The sequence below is a fragment of the Rhipicephalus microplus genome, chromosome 5 (assembly GCF_043290135.1).
Source record: "Rhipicephalus microplus isolate Deutch F79 chromosome 5, USDA_Rmic, whole genome shotgun sequence".
NCBI classification, from domain to species: Eukaryota; Metazoa; Arthropoda; class Arachnida; order Ixodida; family Ixodidae; genus Rhipicephalus; species Rhipicephalus microplus.
In genome coordinates, this window is record NC_134704.1 from 59688621 (window position 1) to 59704079 (window position 15459).

The 15459-nt window shown below is 46.8% G+C and overlaps 1 protein-coding gene across 2 annotated transcripts in view; it reads left to right on the forward strand.

Moving 5' to 3' along the window:
* Positions 1-15459, forward strand: part of LOC119174491 (uncharacterized) — a 791579-nt gene that overhangs the window by 264674 nt on the left and 511446 nt on the right. The window lies entirely within an intron of this gene.

Genomic DNA, 15459 nt, shown 5'->3' on the forward strand with positions numbered 1-15459 from the left:
CTGTTATTCTTTTTTAGCTTAACGCGCAGGGCTTCACAACTAATGCATGTTTCGCTCTTAAAGTATAAAAAGTGGTTTACACACCTGTTGCGGCAGTGCTTTGTTCGTGAACAAGCCATTTCGACTGCATTCTGCCGTAGATGGAGTGTCCTTTGTCATCGCCCACAGCGTTCTTTATTTCTTCCTTTGTTTCTTTCTTTCTTCCTTTCTCTCTTTCTTTCTTTCTTTCTTTCTTTCTTTTGTTCCGTGAGCCAAGAATTGCTAGGCTATTTATACTTCCTCCGGTAGTGAAATATACCCGTCAACTCTGCAAGCATTCCACGTTTTTTTACCTCTCTTTATTTTCACCTCCGGCTGTAAGGGTAATATTTCTATTAGCTATGGCTCCGCTCGGAAGCACGAGCTAGTTCTTGACGTTGTAATTACAGAAGGCTCGTTCGGTTTCTTCATTATCGGAGACGTGCGTGCCTGCAATATCAAGAGCATGGGAAGCTCTTATAATTAACACGCCCCGCTGTTAATTTACTGTTAGGCGCACCTTCTCTGCCTGACCGCCTGAGTTTGCTAAAGGTTGTAAGTCGCGTTTTGCGTGATTTTATTAGTTGCTACTAGCAGGAGTTCAATGCAGTTCGGTCTGATGTAGCCCTTCGACGAAAAACACATCGATCAGTTGTTGGGTTGAGCTTTTATATTCTACTTACGTCTTCCGAACTTCTACTTTCGTTTTTTTTTCATGGACGGCCGTATTCTATATGTGTTGGGGGCTATGCAGTAACCTATAAATAGTACTTGTGGCGACAAAGCATTTCTGTTACCCTAAACAACTCGTCTTCTGGCGTCTATGTTTCAGAATTTGTTCAATAATAGATAATATTCTTGTGTAAAAATGTAGGGTAACTGTTTTGGACGTTGCCGACTTGTGCGTACTGCTATAAATATACGACAGGCATAATATTTGAGGTCATATGTACGTGAGTATAGGACGAGCCATATAACGCGCAGGCATATAGCATGATCAGCTGTTTGTCATTATCTTTCGTAGGATAGCAGTCTTTTAGCATTATTCGTGTCAGATTGAGTTTTATGATGCTAAGTTTGCGCTGTTGAATGGCTATATAAAATAGCGATTATGTGCTGCTTTCATTAGAGCATGTGTCATTAATGATCCTAATTGGATGGTGTAAACTGCTGCAGCTTGCAAACCTTCGCGGGGATGTTAGAGTTTTAGATTAGATTTGTAGGGTTTAACGTCCCAAAACCACCATATGATTATGAGAGACGCCGTAGTGGAGGGCTCTGGAAATTTTGACCACCTGGGGTTCTTTAACGTGCACCCAAATCTGAGTACACGGGCCTACAACATTTCCGCCTCCATCGGAAATGCAGCCGCCACAGCCGGGATTCGATCCCGCGACCTGCGGGTCAGCAGCCGAGTACCGTAGCCACTAGACCACCGCGGCGGGGCGAATTTGGTGCAATTGAAGCTAGCAAAATGGCCACGAGTGCATCATGAGCGTAGCATGTAGTCATGTTGTTACTTGACAAGTATTTCATGATTAAATAAATAATCAAGTCACAGCATTGCCGCAAATGCAAAGCAATGAACGCGACAGCAACAAATAGGAAGGTCACGCGCCGATTGGCAAGTAGATCGAAACGTTTCCCGCGTTTTCTACGCTCAAATGACGCGCGAAACGTACTTGCAGGCTCAGATGAAAACAAGGAAGCGTCTCAGTTGTTACTTCGTTGTGTCTGAAAAGCGCGCTCTTTTCGCAAACGGAGACTGTGCGACGATTGCAGTGACCTTTGTGGCACACGGTAACTACAACAGAATCGTTCCGGTGAAAGCCCAAGGCCAGCCAAGGCGTCTGATCCTCTTCACCGTGAGATAAAGACGCGCGAGTGAGCGTCCACCCCCCTCCGCTCCGCGGAGCAAGGTACGCGTGGGAGATGAAAACGCGCGCTTCCGCGTCGTCACGATGTGGCGACGCGTGCTCATCGCGCCATCTTGCTGATAATGCTGAAAACACGATAGTTCCCCGCGATGCCTGTCACTAGCGGTAAGTGGTAGATATAAATAGCTTGCCGTTTGAACTTTGAAGGGGTGCTCCTTTGTAGCTCAGTGGTTAACGCCTCGCACTCATACTTCAGAGGTTCCACGTTGGTTTCTACGTGCCTGAGCCGTTTTCCGGATTATTTTGCTTGCGTTTTCATATATATATATATATATATATATATATATATATATATATATATATATATATATATATATATATATATATATATATATATATAAGAAACAAGTGTATACTTATGAGCTCGTTTTTCGTGTTTTACAAAATATTAATGAGATATAACAGACAATGTGCCAAGGAAGGTATAGGGGAAGTTATTAGGCCAATTGTAATGTAAATGAGAAGAAAGAAAAGTGGGTGAAATGATAACTTGCCGTGGGCAGGATCCGAACCTGCGACCTTCGAATAACGCGTTCGATTCTCTACCACTGAGCTACCACGACAGCCATTCCCCCAGCCACTTTATTGCGTATCTATGTCAATTTAAACGTGGGAGTGTCCGTCAGCGCCACTAGTAGCCATGGCGGGAAGTGTGGTACACTCTTTATGAGCCTGTTTGGCGTCACGTAGCACGTGAACTTATTACTAACTGGCAGCTTACCAATAGTTCACCGTATACAACCTAGAGGCACCAAGTCTGCCAGTACGAGACCCTCGTTAAGGAATAAGGGAAACAAGTGTATACTTAAGGGCTCGTTTTTCGTGTTTTACACAATATTAATGAGATAAAGGAAGGTATAGGGGAAGTTATTAGGCCAATTGTAATGTAAATGAGAAAAAAGAAAAGTGGTATATATATATATATATATATATATATATATATATATATATACGGTGATTGACGACGCCGATGTCGACGTCAATCCAGCCGAGAGTGTCCATATAAATGTGATCGCAATAAAAAGAAATTGTGACATCGACAATGTTGAAAGATACACCACGACCGTAATGAGACTTGTTTCCACCAGGCACTGAAGATTCATCTTATGTCCTAATTCAATATTTATCCTGCTGCAGATGATCGACATTTCCGCAACTTGTTTTTTACCATCGTAACGTGGTTAAGTGGATTCTTTCAATACTCACACCTTGTTAAGATTGTGAAAAGGAAGTGCGTGTATTTCCGAAGCAAAAGCAGTATACAAACCATGTGACACTGTTTTACTATGAGAGGACTTTGGTGTTCTTATGTGACTGGCACTCGTCGTTGCTTTTTATTCATTTCTCTTATCACCAACGGCATTATTTTCTGTGTGCGAAATTTTTAATGCTTTCTAATATTAAGCTTTTTGTGTGTGTTTGTGTGCGAACTAAATTCTGTGCCATTTAGAATACTGGCATGTTTTGAACGTCACATTACTAAAAAAAGGGGGGGGGGGGCGATGAACACAAGTGATAAAGGAATGGTGCTTACGTTTTTGGGAACCATAATAGAAACGCGTCTATGAGCATGCCGCGTTTTGTAAACGCGGGCGCATCAAAATAGTTCAAGGTTGAGTAAATGGTAGAGAGAAGCCTACAGTTGAAAACAACAGTAACGCCTCCATATTTTCATGCATCCCGAGATTTGGAGTTGCTTTTGCAACACACGGTGCTCCTATTTCATATCTATCTTCTAACTACATGCCACTTCGTTGTTTACAAGGACTGATTCATCGCGATAGGCTATAATACGTCGAATATATTTTTTGTGCGTGTGTGTGTCGAAGATTTTGCTTTGGTCCGCATAGCAAGGGGTTGTTGTAATACATATATGGGAGTCTCGTTATTCAGACTCTCTGCCGCTTGCGTGCAACGCCTTTGTGCCTGAATGCAGACATGTATAGATGACCAGTCGAGCAAACACGGCAACAGGCTTTGCTTCGTTCGAAACTTTCCCCTCGTTGCCTTCGAGATTAGAGAGCCGGTTCTTATTACGAGCGGCGCATTTAATGCAATTAACCTTGGGGCCCTCGCTGCAGTTTCATTGAAGTTCGCGTGCGCAGCGCGTTTTGTTTTCGCACATTCTCAACCTTATACGCGCGCCTTTCGGGCGTGCATGTGCGACGCTCCGCAAGCAACGATGTAGTACGGGCCGCTGGCGCCATACCGCTCACATAATGACCGGCTTTGTCGCCACCGTTGGCCCCGAAGACTGTGGAGCCACCTCAACATGCGAGCTGTGTTTGCTTTGGCACGCGCCCCGCGCAAAGCTTGGGCAGGTATGCGACATCGCGAGTGACGAAGGACGCGCCGTGTGCAGTCGCGCGTGTCTGATCGGCCGGACGTCTTGGTGCTTTTTGTCAGCACTTCATCCGAGGCTTTAGTTCAGGTGCGCAGCGTGCGGAATAAAAAAACCCCGCCAACGCCGTACCTGAGAAGCGGCGGCGCATTCGCGCGTAGGCCCCAATTAAAAGTGACTGTCAACTGAGCATGCTCTTCCCCAACCGCGAATAATAATCATGTTTAAGAGACGTGCGTGGCCTCCGACGATGTGTGCCCGCCAGCCTTGGTCACGTTAAGTTAAGGAGCGTAATGATGAAGGCCTCGCGCTGTAATGACACTGGAGTGTTGTATTTTCCGCGTGGCCGTTGAGGGCTACCGCGTTGTCGCCTGCCATCAATTACGATTAACGTCCCGCTGCGCTGGGCTAACGAGAGGCGCTTTTAGAAGGCGGGTTCGCTGCAGAAGCAGGCTTTGTTTATTGCGAGGCGAAATAGCGTAATGTTTGCTGGCTTGAAGCAAGCAGCTGTGTAGCCCTTAAACTTCGTAATATTGTAAACTGACGACGAGTTCCCATTCCATATAGAAGGAATAGTTTAGCACGAACTGAGACGAACAGTTGGATTTACGGGGACGCGTAAGTGAACTAGCATGCATTATAATAGCACTTTAGTGAACAAGCGTTGTGCACAACTCGCGAGCACTGGAAACAATGCAAAAAATGCCTGAAATGAACAATAAGCTTGAAGTTTTTATTGATATTTTGTGCAGTCCAGGAGGGGGGGGAGGTGTTGACGCTCGACAACCACGATTTGATTATGAGGCACGCTATAGTGTAGGGCTGTTGAAATTTCGACAGTCTAGTTTAGTTTAGCGTGCGATGATGTCGCACAGTATACTTCGCGGCTTCCATAGATTTCGCCGCCATCGAAGTGAGGCCTCCACCTAATGTTCTTCGGAGTGTGGAAGGGATCTCTATCGCGTGTGAGGAAAAAAGAAAGGAAAACGTCGTAAAGTGATCATGTTTCCTGGTATTTACGATATTGTTGCTGTAGCGCACAAAAGACATAGTCACGTGCACAGAAAAAATGACGCAGTTTATATGTTGGCCTGATTTTGTCTTGTGAATAGGTTGATTCATCATAATCATGGCTCGTGAAGTAGCTAATGCAAATTACATAGTATTTATTGTTGTCCGTGCGCTCTGTTAGATGGGTTGTTTCCGTTACATCTACTCAGTAGTTGAAGAATAAGATTACACGAATACGAATACGCACTTGAGAAATTCGAGTCTCTACATGATCTATGTGATGGAGTTTTCGGTATGAGCAAGACTAGAACTGGAAAGGCACAGGTATCAAACACGTAGCCTTGAGAGCTAATCTGCTCTACATTTTTCTCACACCAGAGCAGAGCTGTGGATATAACCTCTCCGCAACACTCTTGTAACCGTCTTTATGTAAATAAAGATGCCAAACAACTTCGTGCACGTTTATTTGACACCTGAAACTTTAGGCGAAATCTACGTGGTTCCGCGTATCGCTCGTTATCCTTTTCCTCCTTCTCTTTCTATTATTTTCCTCCCCCACTGTAGGGTAGTGAATCGATTACAACCCGGTTCACCACCCTGCCTTTCTATGCCTCTCTCTATCTCTTATATTCTGCAGACTCTTTTGGTTAGATGAATTTGCTGCTCTTTCGAAGTCTAGACAAACTTAATTGATAGGCGTGTTTGTCGTTGCTTTTTAGGACGATCAGTATCAACATAGACACCGATTTTCGCAAAACCTGAATGCAAGAATATGGCTATAAACCACTTGCACGCATGTGTATAGTATGGCACCTGTTCCACTCCCGGGGGGACCGTACACCATTGTTACTTACGTGGTAGTGCATTAGCCGATTGAAGTCAGTGTTTACGTTGCATATATTGCAGAGGCGTTGCATAAGAACCCAGCCGAAAGAGCGCGGGTGTTTGATCTCAGCGTATCAGCAAACGACTCTGCTCTATAGCCGCTGAGTTTTGTTGAGGCGGGGATATGGGTGGAACCCCAAAAAAAAGAAAAAAACAATTGAGTCAATAAATAAGAAAACAGCAGTGCCACAAATGCCCGCAATTTACTATTTGCTGACGTGACTCTGAGCCTTCTCACGTTTCGTTTGTTGCGGCATTCATTACCTCATTCTCGCACTTATCTGAGATGAGATAAGGAGATGGGGAACCATTAATCAGCGCGACTGGCATCGCGTTATCGCTTAAACGTGGCGAGATTCTTCTTTTTCTCGGTCGAGCTCTCCCAGTCGGCTCACGTTGCTATATCAACGGAACGCTCGGGAACTGTATAGCCGACAAAAAGAGCGATTTCGGTGTGAGAGTCGGGCTACCATGCCGGCTTGCGCGGAACAGTTCATCTGTGATGCGAGAGATACGCAGATAGATTAGTAAACACCGACCAGGCAAAGGCTACTGAAAGATACGTGGTGGACTCCAGGAAAATTGAGACTGTGGGGATTAAGTGAGGGAGTTACGTGGACGAGGTCAGATAGCTTAAGCGTCGCGAATAATTAACTGATCCCCTTCATTCGGTTAACCGCAAGGTGGCCGCGATGACAAAAAAAAAAATGGAGCAAAGGCACTATGTGTGAGTCATAGTAAGCTCTACTTTACGCTTGTCTGCGGGCACTGCGGTATATGGTGGCGACTTTGCTTTATTGTTTGAATGAACACAATGTTCTTTCTCGTGGGTTTGAATCCCGGCCGCGGCGGCTGCATTTCCGATGGAGGCGGAAATGTTGTAGGCCCGTGTGCTTATAGATTTAGGTGCGCGTTGGACAACCCCAGGTTGTGGAAATTCCAGGAGCCTTCATAATCATATCGTGGTTTTGGGATATTAAGTCTCAGTTAACTAATTAATTATACCAATGCTTTCTCGATCACTCTGCCTTTTAGCGAGGAATGTTTCTTTTTCATTTACTTTGTTTTTTTACAAACTCCTCCCAATTTTTTTATTTTTTTCACTCGCCTTAGAATGCCAAGTGTAGAGAGAGAGAGAGAGAGAGAGAGAGAGAGAGAGTGAGTGAGAAAGGAAAGGCCGGGAGGTTAACCAGATATTGGCATCTGGTTTGCTATCCAGCGCCGGGGGCGGGGAAGTAGGGGCCAAGTGTAGCCAATTTAAGGGCCACCTGACCTCGCTGTCCTCCTATTCACAGCTTTTCCTCCTCCGCCCTCAGAGGCCTTTGTCGTACATTTTACTTGTGCACTATATACTGTGACGTGTGTTATCCAAGACGCTTACATTCCGGAAATATTCAGGAATATTGCCGCACATCAGCAAATCAAGTATTGCAATAACATATTTGTGCGAGGAAGCAATTTAGCGTCTCCTCAACGAATATGCTCTTCGCAAAGCAACTGTGATTCCCTGCCTCGCCCCGAATCGGTGCAGAAGCTCGACGTGATGGTTTCATTTTACCATATAGTGCTTTGTATAATTAGGTTTGCATTTTACGTGACACTATGGTGTCTGTATTGTGTTATAGGCTCAAGGAGCTTCGGTCATTTGTATGGAAGCGCGACACTTTTGACGTTAACCGTGCTGGTAAAAGAAGCGGTTTTCGCCGCATATTTCTCGATTTTTTTGCTTCATCGCTTTAGTACTTCGCAGACACAACCGTTACCGTGGATGCGCATGCACGGCACATGTTTTTTTTTTTTTCGGAAGACCCGGTTCTTGTACGCGGAACGCAATTCGGCGATATTGGCAGAATCGACGACACTTTACCTTCGTTCTGATTTGAGATATTGATTTGTACGTTATACCGTACATGACATGATTCGTACTCTACTGGCCAAAAACCTTCACTACTATCTTAAATACGAGAAGTTGATTGATATGTGGGGTGTAACGTTCCAAAACCACTATATGATTATGAGAGACGCCGTAGTGGAGGGCTCCGGAAATTTAGACCACCTGGGGTTCTTTAACGTGCACCCAAATCTGAGCACACGGGCCTACAACATTTCCGCCTCCTTCGGAAATGCAAAATACGAGAAGTTCTAGCGCTAGATGCCCTTGCTCTATTGATCTACAGATAATGTGATACTGTCAGCAACACCATGTTACGATATTTACATGCATGCCACATTCATCAGAAGATATAAGGAGATGACTTTCTCTGTAAGAAATAAACTTGTCAAATGAGTTGGCGGCGCACTATCCTATATACCCCGCTTGTATCACCGGAGCTCTCGAAGTCTGAGCATCGCCGGCAGCATACCAAGTACTTCGCATCGGCACAACACAATGTTGGGTGTATCCAGCCCTCTCAATGCTAACGCGCAGGCAGTGTTTTTCCCACGAGCAATGGGTATACATGAAACATATACGCGAGTGGACTGAATAAGTGAACGCGGAGACGTGTCGAGGTCCCAGTAAACGGATCCAGTCAAATTATGATGAGGGCCGTTTCGTCGATAGCGATCCTGTTCTACCGATGATAAGGGTCCTAAGCGCGACACCCGGAATTTCGTTTCCGCTCCGTCAATGGCGTCTCCCCGCCTGGTACCGAAAGCGCCGTCTCCCCGCGTCACGTCCGGCAACCGCTGCGACCCTTCTATTTCGAACGTTCGCGAAAAAGAATCATGGTGACGGATGCACGCGCCGTATACATAAGTGCATTTGCGTCTCTGTATAGGCCGCACAAATTGATTGCCCCGGTGGTCGATCGAAGAGATCTCGCGCCGGCGTTCGGTAGGGAGACGTGTCGAGCCCTTTCTACGTTGCCTGCACGCAGCGACAGAGAAGTCGTGCTCGCCGTGCACTTTGCGTTGTATGCGTTTGCGGTAATGCTGCTGATAAAGGCGACACTGTTGCGCACCCCGTTTTTCCTATACCAGCATGTCTACGTCCGGCTCGAATGCAGCTGCAGAAGCCGTAAAAAGCGAGACAGAGAGAGCGACGTGTAAGGGAATGCCGGATACCACTTTGCGGGTGCCCAGTGAAATATGGGGATCGATAACCAGCCACGTAATATCAGATGCTGCAAGTGGGATTTAGGACGTTCACTGTTTGATTCTGGCAGGGGCCCCTTATCGCGTTAGTGGAGGCAGTGCGTGTTGAAGCTTTCTTTTCCTCTTTCTTTTGTTTCTTTTTTTCAATATGGTGTTCGCGAAAGGGGGCGAAGATGACCTCCCAAAGTTTCGGAAAGATGTCGAGCAGTGCAGTCTCGCACATATTCCCATTGCGGTCCTTGACAACACGTGCGATCGATATGTCAACTGTTCCGGCAATTCGCGGAAGCTGAGTCGCACTGGCATCTTCCAGAATGGCAGCGCCTTGGGGCATTTTAACGTAAGCGTAATGCTCAAGTGTGATTCACGATAAAGAAGGCTTCCGGTGTGCAAGCATGTTCGAAAGTACTCCGGTGACATATATGCTTATACGGGGTAAAGAGACGTCTTGGCGCATATCCAGGCTAGTTCAACCAGTCTAGATAGATCATCACAGTAACGACAAAGCGAACTACGTTGTACACATAGCAGCGCTCTAGACAACATGTACTCAGAAAAGAACGCGGAGGTTGTCCCGTCAGTTCTTTTCCGCGCGCTTCGACTATGGAGAAATTCTTCGCTCCACGTCATCTCTCGTTAAGGGCGTGTATCTCTTTCCCTTCAAATCATCAAAACCGTTAATCACGAAATATGTGGCACCGTTATTACGCCGATGGTATGCACTGCACATCAGCGCTTAACCACGCATGGATACGCCTATACTGACGGTCGATGACAAGACGCGCCCCTTTGAAGTGCGCGCTCGTGAGCAGTGAGCCCTATAGTGCCGAAAGAGTGGCCGGCCATTGAACATCACACGAGGCCATGCCCCTTATGCTCGCTGAAATAAGTCGTCGGGCAGTTAAGGTCGGGGCGGGTGGATCGCACCGCCCGCTGGGAAGGCGGCAGTGCTGCCCTCTTAAAAGCGAGCACGCGAACCGACGCTGCCGACGGGACAGATATCTCGACCCGAAATTGGGCGGCTACATACAGCACGCGCTCGTATACACGTGCGTGCGCTCGTTCGCGGTCTCTATCTTCACCGCGGATGAACTTTGACCCGTTCGAACGGTCGGCCTGCGGGCGGAAGTGCCGTTGTCGTCGTACACCGCCCATTTCCTCGCCGCCGTGGAACAGTACAGTTGTAGCCGTAAGTGTAGCGTTGAGTGAGCCTGAACAGCAGGGCTGTTGCTGCCGTGAGTACGTCTCTATGCTTGGTTCCTCGTGGTTCGCCGCTTCAAAAAGAACGACATCAATGGTCAAGCCACATTGCTTATCTCGCTCTTTCCTCGTCGCCCGCAAAGAAAGAAAGAAAGAAAGAAAGAAAGAAAGAAAGAAAGAAAGAGAGAAAGAAAGAAAGAAAGAAAGAAAGAAAGAAAGAAAAAAAGAAAGAAAGAATGAATGAATGAATGAAAGAATGAAAGAAAGAAAGAAGGAAAGAAAGAAAGAAGCAAGCAGTTTTAGCCGACACATGGTACTCTGTGTGTGGTGTGTACCGTTGCTCCGCTCGCTGAGTTTGTGGCGCACGAAACCGCGCCCATAAGAAGTCGCAGAGGAATGAATGAATTTCCAAGAAGGGGCACCCAGGTTTTATCGCACTTTTGTGTCTCTCTTCTCTGGTTAACTCTAAGGTATTCGGAGGGCGTTTTTCTTTGCGTACCCGATCTGCATCTTAAGAGAGGGGCTGAGAGACTCGGTCAACGACGGGGGCGTGTCGCAGTTCTCTTCTGGAAGGCCACTTGGCATCAATATGCGGGAGTTTTCGCGGGGTCGCTGACTTTTCGTCCGAGTGCATCGAGTAGTTTTGATCAGCTGTTAACCGCAAACGGGGCAAAAGGCTTTCCCCTTGTTAATTAGTGCATGCGACCACGAATACCGGGGTATTTCGTACATAACAGGAAAAAAAATACAGCATATCCATGGAGAGAATGATGATGAGTTGGGCGAAGCTTCGGAAGGTTTTATTAGTAAACCGTGAATCATTCGTCCGTCCGTCCATCCTTCTGTATGTTCATCTATCCGTCCGTCTGTTTGCCTTCTTGTCTGTGTGTCTGTCAGTCCGTCTGTCTGTTTATCTGTCCGTGCGTCCGTCCGTACCTGCTGAGTGAGCCATAGAACTAGGCTGTCACGTACCAAGAGAGACATTCATGTACGGCCCCACGGCTTAAGGAGATTAGCCTCTAAAAATTGCACGAAATAAAACAATGCGATATTTACCACTATATGAAACAGACACACCATGTGACAGTTTCATGGCGGCGAGGGAGGGCTCTCTCTCTTCCTTGTTTTAGTGTGAAGCGCTTGTACCACGACGTGCTTAAGAACTTGGCATGAGCCAGTGGTCTTAGCCTCCCAAGCGTTGAGTCGATTCAGCCTTGCAGTACATCACTACTAATTTGTAAGGTTCTTCGTACGAGGACTACAATATGACTATGAGGCCCTTCGTTGCGGAGGGCTTCAGAAATTTCGATCGCCTCGTATTCTTTAACGTGCACTAACTGACATCGTACAAGGCAGGGGCCTCCAGCATTTCACCTCCGTCAAACTGCAACCGCCTCTATGCACTCACAAATGGCCTTACAAAACGGGCTGTGGTCTGGGCGGGATCGGTCATTGCTCGCCAAATGCCAGGCCTCCTCAATCCTGCGTGTGACCCTTTTCTACACCCAGGTTCGCCCTCTAGGCCGATCAAAGGGACGTGCGCCTGTCATGACGAGAACATTCCCCGAGCCAACCTCTCTCGCATAGCTTCAGCCAACTTCCTCACTCTGTCGCAGGAACGTTGATCGCGTCGTGTCGCCCCTTTCGAACGATCGGCGAGAAACGCTTCAAAGTGTTTCACCGCCAACTCTCGCCACGAACGTTGTCGCGCCTAAACGGCGACGCGCCTTCGAAAGCGAAGCAAAGCGTGGTTCCATCGACGTCGGCCTGTTAGGCGAACGTGGGCGTGCCCGACAAAATACGCGGCCTTTGTTAACGCGCGCGTGCGCGCCACGCTTTTGTGGCCGTGCATTACCTTCTCCGGCGCGTTCTCTTTTGTCATATTTGTTCAAAATTGGTTCGGCGTTCATAAAGGCTGTTCTAATTCGATGCAGATGGCTGAGGCGTGCCCTACCGTGTTCGCGTCTCTTCCTGGATGGCAAGGAACACTTCCGCGCGGGCGCGTCGCTCGCGAGTGCGCGCCACCTCGTGTCGCTTTTGTTCGACGAAAGTTTTTTTTTCTTTTTGTTTACTTTTTCGATCTGCACTGAGTAGCATTGGAAGAACACAACGAGGCGCGACGTGACAACCACGTGACTGATGACGAAGCTAGTGCACGACAGTGGGCAACGAAAAGAAGTAGAGAGTGCACGAAAAGGAAGACCGTTGTACACAAGGCGGGAAGACCGTTGTATACGAAAGACGGAAGACAGCAGCACACAGCGGGAACCGTCGCCGCGGAAGACCGATTGCTTCTCGCGTGGTCTGTTGCTCCGGTTTCACTGAGCCCAGTGCTTCTTCGCGGTTCCGGGGTCAGAGTCTCTGGGTCAGCGCAATATTTCTGTTACTGGCCTACACAGACTGCAACTCGGTTCTATCAGTGTATAGTGTACTGAGGTTTCTTAGAGAAATCAGGCTTAACCACTGACTGTGATTGAGTATCGGCTATGCTTTCGCGAGTTGGATATAACTAGGGCCATCACGAAAGTGCACTGTCGTTGTGCATTCTCTTCCTCTTTCATCCTTTCGCAGCCTCTCTTTTTTCTTCATTCCAAGTACAGAATTGTCAACTAGAGATCTCCTCTGGTTAACCTTACTTTTTTTCTTTCAACTATATATCCCTCTCTGTTACGGGCCTACAGCTGAGCGAGCAAAGAATAGTTCAATTAGTGTTTAGAAGGTATTGTTTGATTGTTATGGGGGTTTAACATCTGAAACGCACCATATAGTTGTGAGAGACGCCGTAGAGGAGGACTACGGAAATTTCGACTACCTCGGGTTTTTTAACGTACGCCCAAATCTGAGCACACGGGCCTACAGCATTTCGGCCTACATCGAAAATGCAGCTGGCGCAGCCGGAATTCGATCCCGCGACCTGCGGGTCAGCAGCCGAGTACTTTAACATCCAGCCTGTTTACAGAGAGTCTCCGCACTACACTATGCGTCTTCAAGCAACACCATTATCGGGACTGTTATGACCCTCGTCAGTAGGCGCCATGCTGTCCCTGAAAAACGCAGCCGGGCAGCGCTCTGACGCCCGGAACCCCAGTTCTCTCAGAACGAGCGTCCAGCGGCGGGGAGCAACAAAAAGATTAGAAGACGGTCCGTGAGCCAATTTCCCCACAAGCAATTCCTCCGGGCCGGCTTGTTTTGCGAGACGGCGAACAGCGCTACGCAAAACAGCGTTACGCAACAGGACCTAATGAATGAATGACCGCTTTGTGATGTCCCCATGATTACTCGTACAAATGCCGTCTTGTCGTGATTGCTTTCGTAGAAACCGTTTGCGGTGGCACAGAAATGAGTGTGCGAAGGAATTCGTGCGTTGGTGTGTTGTCTCATCCTGAAGTGTTGTAATAATAATTACCGCATTATTTTTTGATTTACGCATACACCAACAGTTTATAAGTGGTGGCTTTCCAAGAAGGTTGGCAAAGACAACTACACGCCCGGATAATGTGCTGAGACCCGCACCAATCGTCGAATAGTACAATCAGCAGTGAACGATTATTGTACTGGGACTATGACAATAGAAGAATTACGCATATAGTTATACATATTCTTCTCATCTTAAAATGTTAATAATGAAATTACAGTAAAAAAAGAAGAGTGTAACATACAGAAAAACTGCTCGAGTAAGCACTCGTACAGGGCCTCAATCGTAACAAACCACTAAAAACATGTCGGGCCAGTTGGTGCGTGTTACAAGAAAATTGGACGAGTCAAACTACCGGGAAAGAATTTTTTATACTTGCCTGTTTTCCCCCGGTGATTTGCGGTGGTGGTGAGGTTTTTATTATCCCCGCTGGCTTGCGTCGTACAATTTCAGTGTCGCAACAAACCAGTTGCAGTGTGTGCATTATGCAGCCAGAATCACTGAAGTGCTGTAATCGGGGCATTATCACCTGCTCTTTCCCATTCTATTCCTTCCGCTCATTGATCAATGAATTTTTTTCCACCACCATTACTTTTCAAAGACAGTAAATCTGAATGTGCAAGGATTTTGCGAAAAAGCACATATTGCGAGGGAAGTTTCGAAACCTTAACATCAACAGTGTTTTGACAAACATTTCAAATGTGCCGTGCCACGGGTGGGTCAAGACAGATTGAAACGACTGCTGGTGTCCTCGCATTCTTACATACGCATGCTACGTAAGACGACAAGGTCCTGATAGAACTAAATGTAGTGCAATGTTCGCCACATTGTGTCGACAGAGTAAGAAATAAACCATTTCTTAGGGAGAGAAGGGTAAAAACTTTAGGAACATATGCAGCACGCCGCGGTGGTGTAGCTGTTACTGTTGATCAGGACGTCTTGAAGGGCTAGTTGGTTCATTACTTCAACAGAAAAAATTTAGCAACTAAAGAAAAAGGCACCAGTCTTTTTCTTTTTTTTTTGAAAAAGACTGGTGTCTTTTTTATTTTTTTGAAGCTATTACTGTGTTTGCAATACCGGCAGTGGTGGTCACATTTCAATGGAAGCTTGTTGTTAGAGGCATGTGCATACTGCGTCACTGCAGTGTACGTTAAAGAACCCTAGATGGTCGAAATTCGCGAAGCCCTCCACAACGGCGCCCCTCGTAATGATGTCGCCGTTTTAAGTCGTTAAACGCCGGATATCGTTATACATTGCAGAGGTTAGTCTTCTGGATAATCGCATACATTCTGTGAGCGTCCTACGTTATATCTGGAATGTATGTGTGGAGCTATCGTTTCCGAGTTAACCATTAAAAACTTGTTAGAGGCAGTGCGCATTTTAATATAAACGGTGCGTCGGCAAACACGGTAATGTACGAGAACATGGCGAGGCCAGTCAGTGCAACTCGACCGGGGCTATACACCCGTATACGCCACAGTCCGTCCACCGAGGTGGTCCGAAGCATTAAAGGGTTAATGCTGATAAATGGCCCAGCGTGTCGAGTCGGCACTCCG